Consider the following 6,629-nt stretch of genomic DNA (forward strand, 5'->3'; position numbering starts at 1 on the left):
ATAGGCAGTTTGACATCATTTCCGTCAAACAGTAGGTATTGAAATTTTGAGAGTCGTAACCCCACCACATATATATATATATATATATCTATATATAGATATCATATATATATATATATATAGAGATATATTCCAAGGGTACATTTTAACAATAAATACTGGTCTGGAGAGTGCAATCTTATACAAAACTGTACTGTAGTTTAAAAGAGAATCGTTTCTAATTCAGAATGAAAAGATATAAAATCTACAGATACTGTAGTTTCTCCTTTCAAACTAAATGACAGACATTTCACTTCCCTTGTGACCAAAGTTTTAGTTCTTTCTGTAAAATAATTATTCTACCACACTGTTCTTTAGTTCAGCTTTCTCTGTTTTATCAGAAAAGGAGACCTTATTGACAGTCCTGTTTGTTTGTACACATCAAGGACATTTTAGCCATGAGAACACATATATATATAGTGAGACAGGGCAGAAGGCCCTGTGGAAAATAATAAAAATGTGCATAAGTGTTTATTAATTGTATTATATTGTATTATTGATAATTGTTTGTAAATTACTGTCAGCTGGCAATTATTGCAAATTGCAGCCAGCTGCAGTGTATATAAGAACAGCATCCAGTCTACTCAGGGCTCTGCTGTGGGAAGAAGCCCAGCTGAGAGTGTGTTCAGTCCTATTAAAAAGGTACTGTGTGAAACTGTTTTGCAAACTGGTAAGCAGCTTACTTGTCCAGTTAATTAGTTAGAATCCTGAAGTGTGTAGTTAGTGCTCGGAGAGAGCTAGGTTTCTGTTTTCAGTTTTGTTTATTTTGTAAATTAAACACAGCGCATCAGCGCTTAAACCTCAATTTTGTGTCGGGTCAGTTTTTAAAGGGGCAACGAACCTTTTAATTGTGTGGAGAAAAGTGAAGATGGGTAGCAGTAGCACACACATATAATTTCAGTGTACTGACAACATTGAGCAATTTCCATTGACTTTTACAACATTTATTTTAGTATTTATTCTACATTGGTTACTGTTAGACTATGTATTCATGTATTTTATTTAACATGAATAAACAGAACAAGCCTTCAGTCCATCACAAGGGGGCACCACCTCCATTATTTCTATGCCGTCTATCCTCGCAGTGCCAGGTGAATGAGATCACCTCATTCAGGAGAGCAGAGAGAATGCTTAGTCTGCCTGGAAATATCCAGACATCTATCCTCACAGTACCAGATGAATGAGGAGATCACCTCATTCAGGACAGCAGAGAGAATGTTTAGTCTGCCTGGAAGTATCCAGACATTCAATTATTTCCACTATAAACACAATCTTTTTAAAACTGTATGATAGGGTCCAATGTAACAACACAAGATTGCAACCCCACTGTGACAATATACAATGAAGTCTACCTGCTTTGGCTCTCGCTGTGAGGCAGTTTGGATTCAGATCTCCTTTTACATCATGTTTTAGCAGGCTTTATATTGAGAATCCTCCCAGAGTAGTGCTTTACCTTATAAGCCAATGTTAAAAAAATATTTGCTCCATGTTTAAAAGGTTTTCAGTGTAACAAGGTATTTTTTAAATGTTCTTGTGCTTGCAGTGATATAAGAACAGATATTGGAGAAAACCAAGAGCAAGGAGGTTTCAAGAGAGGAGGAAGTCTGTGTTTGTAGAGCTTCCTCTTGCCTAGGCTCTGTTTACCTAAGCTACGTTTCTTTTTGTGTTACGGTTAATGTTTGTTGGACAAACGGCTAGAATGACTATAGTGTTTACACTGTAGTGTTCCGACAGAGAAGAAACTGTTTTCACTGGAGTATAAATAATGATGTGTGGAAAACAGAACGAAGAACCGCAGAACAACCCAGGGCTGTTGAGAAAGCTGTGGTTATTACATCTTAAAAGATATTAAGACATGAATAACAAAAGATCTATTCTACCCTATAAAGAGTTAATACTGTAGCTGCACCTTACATGCATTAGGTGTTTAGGTACAATACTAATATATATATATTATATATATATATATATATATATATATATATATATATATATATATATATATATTATATCTATGGTCAGTCTATGGCAGTCAAGTAGAACTGAACAGCAGCACTGAGGTGAGAACCCTGAACACAGGCTTAACAAAAAGAGTTTGAGTGTCTGCAATCCAGTCATTCTGAATGATTGTGATTAAAAAGATAGGGGACAGGAAAACATGTATTTCACAGTCTACATGACCAGTGTCATAGTGCAGCACTCCGTATGAGCCCCTTATTAAAGGTCATCACAGTGACAGCTTAGCAATGTGTAATAAAGCACAGTGACAACTTAGCAAAGTGTAATAAAGCATAGTGAAAGCACAGCAAAGTGTAATAAAGTACAGCATAGTGTAATAAAGCACAGTGAAAGCACATCAAAGTGTAATAAAGCACAATGAAAGCACAGCAAAGTGTAATAAAGCACAATGAAAGCACAGCAAAGTGTAATAAAGCACAGTGAAAGCACAGCATAGTGTAATAAAGCACAGTGAAAGCACAGCAGAGTGTAATAAAGCACAGTGAAAGCTTAGCAAAGTGTAATAAAGCACAGTGAAAGCACAGCGTAGTGTAATAAAGCACAGCAAAGTGTAATAAAGCACAGTGAAAGCTTAGCAAAGTGTAATAAAGCACAGTGAAAACACAGCTAAGTGTAATAAAGCACAGTGAAAGCATGGTAAAACATAGATAAACACCATACAGGTACAGTATATATATTTAAAAAAAAAAACATAGCAAACCATGATAAATGCATATTATAACCATGGGAAAAGCATGGGGAAACTGCAAAATGTCTATAGTAATTATAATAATTGCTTTAATTCTTTTCTATAAGAATATATGCTTTAACATGCGATATGAAGGAAGAAGAAAACTGAAGCACTGATACAAATGCATTCTAATTCCCATTTGAGATTGCGTGTGCTTCTGTCATACCCGGTGCTGAGTAGTTCCTGGCACTGAGAATACATTAGCATTATAAAGGTACCTTAGTGGAAGTTGTTGTTTTTCAAGTATATTGTTTGGCATGATGACAGAGAATCTGCCTGTGAACTGCAAGTACTGGAAATAACACAAAAACACACACTGACTGTAACCAGATACATTTAGGGGCTGGAATTAACTCATGCTTTTATGAACCCTAGAAGCCCAAATACATTAACCATATATCAATTGATTATACTTTTATGATTGTATTACTTTCTATTATGGTACCATACACCAGTAGGAAATTAACCCTTTCAATTTTGAATGAAAGAAAATCAGGTTATATTTGAGATCTGTGTAAATGTGCCCTTTCCTTTAAAACAGTGACATGTGAGAGGGGATAATCTAGACACGCGAGAGAGGGGATAATCTAGACATGTGAGATAGGGAATAATCTAGACATGCGAGGAGATAATCTAGACATGCGAGACAGGGAATAATCTAGACATGCAGGAGAGGGGATAATCTAGACATGTAAGAGAGGGGATAATCTAGATTTGCAAAACAGGATAATCTAGACATGAGAGAGGAGATAATCTAGATATGCAAGAGAGGGGATAATCTAGACATGCGAGAGAGGGTATAATCTAGACATGTGAGGGGATAATCTAACATGTGAGAGAGGAGATAATCTAGACATGCGAGAGAGGGGATAATCTAGACATGCGAGGAGATAATCTAGACATGTGAGATAGGGGATAATCTAGACATGTAAGAGGGGATAATATAGACATGCGAGAGAGGGGATAATCTAGACAAATGCTTGTTTAGCCTATGCCTCAAACTGGCCCTGGGTACATTATATTGTCATGAAACACCTGCCATAACACTGTCACTAACTAGTTACATTTTTGTTCAAGTAACTGTAAGATTACTTTTTAAAAGTAACCTCCCCAACACTTCTTAATTTCAGGTAGTCTGTTACTGTTTAGTTTCCTTATCATTTCACCTCAGTAGTGTCAAAGCATGTCCTGATTTGTAAAGCATGTCCCTGGTTGTAAAGCATGTCACTGGCTGTAAGACATGTCCCTGGTTGTAAAGTTTGTCACTGGCTGTAAGACATGTCCCTGGTTTAAAGCACGTCCTTGGCTGTAAAGTATGTCCCTGGCTGTAAAGCATGTCCCTGGCTGTAAAGCATGTCACTGGCTGTAAGACATGTCAGTCAATAAAGGGAACCCCTGGCTGGTTAGTCTAAAAATGAAATCAAGAATGAAAACCAAGATCCAGACTTTTGAAACACAATAGATTAGTTGTAGCTGCTGATTTCTAGTACTGAATTGCACTGGACTGTAGGTCTGATTCTCCCATGCACTTTAATCTATAGCATTGTATTTAAAGAAAGCTACATGTCCTAATACAATGCAATCAAAGAACCAAAAGATTTAGTACCATTCCAGGACCAGTTCATTAGCACTGAATTCCTGGTCTTGTTGCTGTATATCACAGAGCTCCCTGCCCAGGCAGCCACAATGATCTACTATGGTGACACCAGAAGACTGACCAATACTTGAAGATTATATAAATATATATATATATATATATATATATATATATATATATATATATATATATATATATATATATATATATATATATATATATATATATACTCTATATATATGATACTTAGACACACCTGTGGTTGAATTGACAACAGAACTGGCAGAAGGCACAGGTGTTGTCTATCAAATCAACAGTACGAAGGTCACTCTTGAAATCAGGACTTAAAGGATGTGTTGCAGTAAGAATACCTCTGTTAAGAAAGGAGAGCCACACTTAAAGGCTAAAATATGCACAAGAACACAAACATTGGACTATTTGCAATCGGTGGTTTTAGAACAGGTATAATTAATTAGTTCCATCTTAGCCATGTGGTTTATTTTGTTTTCGTTATTAAGTAATAACAGAATGGCTGAGCTCCATTGAAAACAATGGGAGGGCAGTGTCCAGTTGTAGTACCTGGTAACACAGCAAGCGCATTTCGATGCTTTACTAACAGAATTCAATTAAAATAAACATTGATTTATGTCATGTCACACACGATGCTTATAATTCCAATGAATGAGGTGTTTGGTGCATTCTGACTCCACATTCTGGTCTGAGTCGAGGTTTGCGTCATCCACCCGCTTGCGACGTGCGCCTTTTTTGGAAAGTAGTTGAGCCTATTCTTATGCGTCTGCGACCAGAAATCGCATAGGGTCGGATAAAGTTGAAACATGTCAACATTTGTTGCATGGTCCGGATTGAAACTGCACAAGCTTTAGCTGTTTGCGTCTGACGTACTATCGCAGTCATCTGCGACAGAGGGATGAACCAGACTTAAAACAAATGTACGGATACGTGATTTTACCAGCCTTTACAATGTCACATGTTAGCGTTTTAAAATGTACTCACATCGTGTGTGTTATATATTATATATATATATATATAATATATAGATATAGTCTATTATACATGTGTGTGTATACACACACACAATATATATATATATATATCTAATATATATATATATATATTATATATATATATATATAAATAAAAAGTGCACACCACACACAAAACTACCTTGGTGGTATAAACAAACTAGACTGTCAGCAAGGGCCGTGTGTTACTAGTTGTGGTTATTGCAATGTTTTTTGTTTTTTTTTGGCTTACCAGTTTAAAAAAAAATCGTTGAGGTGCGCATCTTGTTTTAGGTGCATATCAAACACCATAACTTCAGTTAACAAGCTATTGACTGGGTTGTGGGTATGGCTGTTTCATCATTCGCACCACCGTTGCTAGGAGAGGTCTTCCGCAGCCAATGGAAACATAGGTGGAAGAGGCATTACATTGGCTAAATGGCAAATTGGAGCGAGGAAGGCGGGACTATAAGAGGCGTTTTTATTATTTTGATTGGCTGATATTAACCAACAGTGCCAGGCAAGCGCAGCCTATTAGTTGCAATGACGTACATGTCCTGACCTCCCGAGCCGCCATTATTATTTTCTGAAGGGAAAATATATCCGTGCTGTTTTGGCCGGGAGGTGAGTGCTGAAGCCGGAGAGAGACGGTACCGATAAGCCCTTTCTCTTCAACCCCAGAGAGAAAAGTGGGGGTGTTACGTTGCACTAAAATAAGCTAACAATCATATATATAAATCTGTATTAAATAAATTAGGAGCCGAGGCCCGGTGAAGGAGGGATCGGGACTTAGGGGAGAGGAAAAAAAACAAAACAAACAAAAAAAACAACCAATACTGTCCCCCTTCGAGTCTGGACTGAAACCGAGACCGACCAGGAGAGAAAACTGGGGTAGGGGATGAATGTAAGCGGCGGGGCGCATTAGAGTTTTTGAAATATTAGTGAGTCGTATTGCAAAAAGTGGGGATTGACATCTGTCACTCACATAACCTTAAATTAGGACGGGTAAGGGCATCATCACACTTGGTTCCTGAGGCGTGTAAATAATAATAATACCGGGTTACATTTTTGCTGCCTTTTTTGTTACAGGCATTTCCAGGACTTGTTTATTTATTTTAGTTTGGACAGCGTTGTTTGAGTGCTTGTTACAGTTTTTTAAAAACCGGATTTCGAATTTGTTACGGGGCTCACAGCAGGGTAAGTGACAGGTCTTATCTGACTA

The sequence above is a fragment of the Polyodon spathula genome, chromosome 23 (genome assembly GCF_017654505.1).
Source record: "Polyodon spathula isolate WHYD16114869_AA chromosome 23, ASM1765450v1, whole genome shotgun sequence".
Classification (NCBI taxonomy): Eukaryota; Metazoa; Chordata; class Actinopteri; order Acipenseriformes; family Polyodontidae; genus Polyodon; species Polyodon spathula.